The sequence below is a fragment of the Microtus oregoni genome, unplaced genomic scaffold, assembly GCF_018167655.1.
Source record: "Microtus oregoni isolate MIOR12 unplaced genomic scaffold, Mior012 000004F_ref0000308, whole genome shotgun sequence".
NCBI classification, from domain to species: Eukaryota; Metazoa; Chordata; class Mammalia; order Rodentia; family Cricetidae; genus Microtus; species Microtus oregoni.
Window position 1 is genome coordinate 63,315,434 of NW_024543063.1, and position 6,492 is coordinate 63,321,925.

Below are 6,492 nucleotides of genomic sequence, written 5' to 3' on the forward strand. Positions count from 1 at the left end.
TTGCAGCCTGGACGTTTCTTCCTTGTTTGGTTTTGTCTCATGAGGCCTTTCCTGGGCATCCTTACTGCATGCCCTCCATCTCTCATGCAAATGCCAGAGTGCTGAATGACTTTTGTTAACCCAACCATAAATCTGGCAACAATTCCCGCGGGAGCTGTGAGCCACCAGCACAGAGGGGTTCATGCGCTGAGACAAAGCCACAGCCCCAAACCTACCCACACCTCCCTCAGGTTACTGTTGCTGTGGGGCCATAAAGTCAGCATTTTATACCATGGTCCATTTTTCTTCCCTGTGTCAGTCGCTACTCTCACGGTTTTGCTTTTTGTAACCAGAGTATTGACGGATTTTAAAAGTTTGTAGGAACACTGAAACAGTCTCATTTTTAAGTTTTTTGAAGATATGTTAAAAAAATATACTGAAGGGCTGGAGAGATGGCTCAGCAATTAAGAGCATTGCTTGTTCTTCCAAAGGTCCTGAGTTCAAATCCCAGCAACCACATAATGGCTCACAACCATCTGTAATGAGGTCTGGTGCCCTCTTCTGGCCTGCAGGCAGAATATTGTATACATAATAAATAAATAAATATTTTAAAAAAATAGACTGAAAAATAGAAGAGAAAAAAAATGACCTTTCATCTTTTGTTAACATAGTTGCATCATTTGTGTTTGATTCTTTGTTTTGGTTGATTGTATTTTGGCCGAACCACTTAAAGGAAATGTCAGGACCCAGGGAAACGGATCATATGGCAAGCGTGCTTGCAATACAAGCCTGATGACCTGAGTTTAGATCCCTGGAACCCACGTAAGTGAGACCCACGTGTGTGTGCTCACAATCCCAGCACTCTTACATTTATGGCAGGCAGATGCAGAAGAATCGCCTGGACACGTGTGCACCTGCTAGCGTGGATGGGATAGGCAGCACCGCAGTAGAAACAAGAGAGACCCTGCCTCAAAACAAGGTAGAAGTTGAGAAATGACTCCCAAAAATATCCTCTGACCACCAGCAGACGCTGTGGCACCCACAGCCCCTTCCACCATCCACAGACACACAAATAAGTAAGAGTAAGTTGTAGACATGTAGACATCATGATACTTCGACATGTAAAATAATACTCTATTTTCATAATTGCTTTCTCACATCTAAACAGTGCTAACTTGTTATTCAATACTCTGTCCATATGTAATTCCCATTCAGTTCCAAAATCTCTTTTATGGTTGATTTAACTAGGAACTAATAGAAGATAACATCTTACATTGATTATTGCCTATCTCGCTCTTTTGCATTTCGTCCCTCAGTCTTCTGTCTTTTACATGAGCCAGATTCAAGGCTAAATTGACAGATTCAATGTCATTAGCAAGAAAACCTCCCAAGTGAAGCATCTCATCAGAAGGGCCCGGATTCCCCACTACTGCTAAAGCTAACTTTGATTCTGGAGTCATTGGCCAGAGCCGGATGTGTCAATCAGCAATGGCACACGTCCTTTGATGAGCAGACTGTGGGACTGATAACTTGACACGGTACACAAGCGTAGCTCACGATCAGCCTTCCATCTGATACTCCCGACACTCATGATGACCCTGGCCTGGGTCACTTATTTCATTGATAGTTAAAAACAGGCAGTTTCTAAGCTGGGCATTGGTGGTGCACATCTTTAATCCCAGCACTTGGGAGGCAGAGGCAGGTGGATCTTTGAGTTCAAAGTCAGTCAGGGCTACAGAGTGAATTCCGGGACAGCCAAGGCTACACAGAGAAACCACATCTCAGAAAACAAAACAAAACAAAACAAAACAAAAAAACACCTCAACAGTTTCTAATTGCCTCATTCCTTCATGTAACAAGAAGGGCTTCCTCTCCACAACTGGGGCTACTTGACTCTACAGAAATACAAATCCTAAGGAAAAAGCAGAGCAAAGCTAAACTATAGTTCTCTGTTGAGAGAATCCAGACCAGAAGTAGGTAGGACACAGAGCTCAGAGGATGAGCCGGACCACACTGAAGGGCGGCAGAGGCTGGGGACCCAGATCCCTCGTCGATCAGCCCAAGCTAGATGCAGCTCCGAGTGCCATCGTCAGAGCCAGTCCCTGCTTCTCTCCACTTTCCACAGTAGCCCAGGACTCAGTTCTTCCAGGATTGGGACATTTAGCCACTGTCCGTTTGTGTTAGCCTGTTGCCACGATTTGGGTGACTTTTGTCTTCTCCAAACTCTGCAATCATACAACTTTTTCAAAATGTGCTTGTCAGTTTTCTCTTCCTTTTTCTGTGGCAAGACTGAACCCAGAGCCTCGCACAGGCTAAGTGCACATTCTCTCATTAATTTCGGTCAGCCACTTTCTGATCATTTCTACAAGTTTCCATCTGAGCAGGGTGGTGGTGGCGCACGCCTTTAATCCCATCACTTGGGAGGCAGAGGCAGGAGGATCTCTGTGAGTTCGGGGCCAGCTTGGTTTATAAGAGCTAGTTCCAGGGCAAGCTCCAAAATTACAGAGAAACCTTGTCTCCAAAAATAAAATAAAAAATAAGAAAAGTTTTCCTTTGAAACTTCTTTCCAGCCACTCTCCTTGACTGTCCCAGGGGCCTCCCAATGCAGCCACGGCTTCAAACTGCGCCCAGTGCTAACCAGGGCAGCTGAGATGACCTCAGTGGGAAAAGACATTTTAACGATATATCTGTAAACAATGGCTGCTTGTTATTTTTTATTTTTTTGTTTTCTAACTTTTAAAACTTATTTCAAGAACTGCCATTTATAGTCAATGACATTTTTGAAGTATTAAATTACGAGTTCATTTAAACTCAATATTCTTTCTTTACAGAGTTAGCTGTTTCTCACATTTTAATGACTCATTTCTTTGTATTCAAGTTGTTTTCATAAAGGAAAACAAGACTCCCAATGGTGACAGAGGCATGGCCAGTCACTTTATTGACCGTTCCCGAAAACAGCATTAAGATTTTAAATGTAACCCTAAAATCGGAATGTGAAATAAAGAGGTGAGAAACTGTTACATAAATCACGTCTCAAGTTCAACGTTCCATTTGTCCAAGACTTAAGGCTGCTTTCACCCGATGGATGTCCACACTACTGGTCCAGGCTAGAATTTCTGTTGGGAAAATCTGGGTCAGCAAAGTGCTGAGTCATCTATTCAACTCCTCTTTTCTCAGACAGTAAAGTGACTATCATACAAAAAGAGTTCAAAATTGGGACTTACTAAAGGTACCCTGCCCACCTCAGGGAGGGCTGCCTCAGCTCTCCCATGCTTCTCCTAAGTCTGTCTAGCTCATGGGCACAGGCCAGGATGGGTCCTCCTATGAAAGAGTGCAGGATGAAGGCTCAGGCACATATAGGCACTCTGAGCTGCCATGTGAGTGCTTGAACTTGAACCCCAGTCTCCTGCAGGAGGAGCCAGTGTTTTGTTGTTGTTGTTGTTTGGTTTCTGGTTTTTTGAGACAGGATTTCTCTGTGTAGCCCTGGCCATTCTGGAACTCACTTTGTAGACCAGATGGACCTCAAACTCACAGAGATCCACCTGCCTCTGCTTTCCAAGCACTGGGATTAAAGGCGTGTACCTCCACGGTCCAACAGAGACCATATTCTAAACCACTGAGCCATCTCTCCAGCTTGTTGTCTTCCTGTGGAACAGTGAACAGCAGCCTTCCAGGAGGTAGCTCAGAGGAGGTCAGAGGAAGTACCAGGACTAAATCAGCACCACACAGTGACCAAGGGCATGAGACACCCCAAGGGAGCCTTTCTGTGAGGGTCCAGGGAGAGGGAAGAAAGAGTTATGGTGAGGACTGAGGATTTGGCTCCATGGCGTTTGGCACCATGGGTGGCATCCTCAGGAATGCCAATAAAAATAAAAATAAAGTTAATGTCAAGGAGGCAGAGAAGAGAGGCCCTGATTCCAGGCTGCCCAGGGTTTCTTATCAGAGCAACATCACTGGTTCTGTTTCCTTGAGCAAGTAGCTCCCCTCTCTGAGTTTTAGTTCTCACATCTGTAAAATGAAACGATGTTCAGGGCACCTACACCAAAGGGTTATTGCTACTCCACCACCCAAGTCAACTAAGCTTTGTGTGGGACCTGCAGTGTGTGTACAGCAAGAACTCAATAAACATGGTCATCCTCAGGACCAATAGACACCTCCACAGACAGGAGGATGAAGGGGCTGTCCAATCGGAGCCACCAAATTAGCGGAGGGACTTCTTTTGACCCCGCCACCTGGTGAAGCTTGAACACGACCATGACACTTGTCATCTTCACAGCTGATGGGAAGCCCAGGCGCCACCTCCCTCGGGATCCCAGCTATTCTACGCTATTCTACATCCCTAGGTGGATGCTCAACAGAAAGTTACATGTGCGGCCACAATAAAACATCTTTGAGAATGTCCCAAAAGACTAGAATGGAGAATGGTGTGTGTGTGTGTGTGTGTGTGTGTGTGTGTGTGTGTGTGAGAGAGAGAGAGAGAGAGAGAGACAGAGACAGAGAGAGAGAGACAGAGACAGAGAGAGAGAGAGAGAGAGAGAGAGAGAGAGAGAGAGAGGGCATACTTCCTCTGCAGAGAGAGTAAGAGCATTAAAGCTATATGCAGCCGATAGGATAGATAAATCTCACACAGTGTTGACAAAAACAGGAGGGAGCAGTCACTGATGATTTCAGTTACATAAAGTTCAAGTTCACAACCGGATAAAACTAATTTATGCTCTCCGATGACAGGAGAGGCCAGTCTTTGGAGGACATGAGAACTCCTGGGTTCCTGGTGGTGGATGGAATGCAGTTCTTGTAACGCTGAGTGAGGACTCCAAGGCTAAACTGCATCCCTGGTTCTTGGGTTCTATTTCCAGGTGTAGAAGACTTCCAGGGTGCAGTGTCTTTGTAAAAATCCATCCCACACTTTTACTAATTGTTATTGCATACATACATGTACATGCGTATATCTTCCTAAATATAGTCTGTTTGGCCAATATAATGTTAGTGTGTTGTTTCTCTTTATTTGTTTGTTTGTTTGTTTCTTTTTTTGTTTATGTATTTTTTAGGTATGAGTGCTCTGTCTGCATGTATGACTGCAGGCCAGAAGAGGGCACCAGATCTCATTATAGATGGTTGTGAGCCACCATGTGGTTGCTGGGAATTGAACTTGGAAGAATAGTTAATGCTCTAAATCACTGAGCCATCTCTCCAGTTCCATAGAGTGTTGTTTCTTAAGAGCAACACATCAATATTTGTGCTTCAGGGAGTGTGGAGTAATGAGATACTGAATCTTGGGTGTTTTGGTCCTGGGTTTCTTACCTTCTTTGTGATGTGGGATTCCCTTCTGTATGCTGTGAATACCATTGGTTAACAAGGAAAATATCTTGGGCCTGCACAGGGAATAGAGATAGGCAGGGGAAACTAAACTGAATGCTTGAAGAAAGGAGGCAGAGTCAGAAAGAAGCCATATACCCTGCCAGACACAGATGCTGGAACTTTACCTGGTAAGCCACAGCCACATGGTAATACACAGATTAATAGAAATATGTTAAATTAAGATGTAAGAATTACTCGGGAGGCAGAGGCAGGCGGATCTCTGTGAGTTCGAGACCAGCCTGGTCTACAAGAGCTAGTTCCAGAACAGGCTCCAAAACCACAGAGAAACCCTGTCTCGAAAAACCAAAAAAAAAAAAAAAAAAAGATGTAAGAATTAGACAATAAGAAGCTAGTCAAGCAGTGGTTTAAATAATATGTTTCTGTGTGATTATTTCAGGTCGGAGCTGCTGAGCAGCCAGAGAACAAAACAAGCGGCCTCCTTACAACCAATTGGCATACCGATGTGGCCAACTAAAGTCCATGTAAAACCTTAGAGGGCTTGGAAAGGAATTCTAGACACTAAAAGACAAAGTTGAGCCCCATTTATTTTCCCCAAATGGGCTTTGCTTGCTCACAGCATGCTGTGACTCCTTCAAGAGAGGTTTTCCTGATTCCGTTGTAGCAGGAAAAAAGCTACAGTTTTAAAATGCCAGCTTTCTGGACCATGCTGCCAGTGTGACCTCTGGCTCTTTCAGGAGACTGAGCATTTAAATGGGGTTTGTGAGCAATGTGCTACAGCTTGCTTGGTGGCAACATGGACCGGCTGCCTAGAGATAGGACATTGTGCATGGTTCTCATAGGCCAGCAGCTCTGCCATGCTGGGCTGTGCGGGGCAAGCAGGCAGTGCTGTATTTCCCCTAACAATGGTGCAGCTTAAGTTCATAAGAAGCGCTTAGTATTTTAAGAAGTGCTTCTGGTCAGGAAATAATTACAGATATACAATAAAGACAAATTCAGATGGAAAAAAATGGGTCACAATGTTGAATAAATGTACATAAGCTTGGGAAAGAAAAGAAAAAGAATATAGACAGTTATAAAAAGTAGTAAGTGGTTTATAAAAAATGAAACAAAGTCTTTAAAGAGACAGAGTACAGACAGTCATAGATTAAAGGAGTAAATATAATAAAAATAAATATTAAAAGTAATAGATTTAAA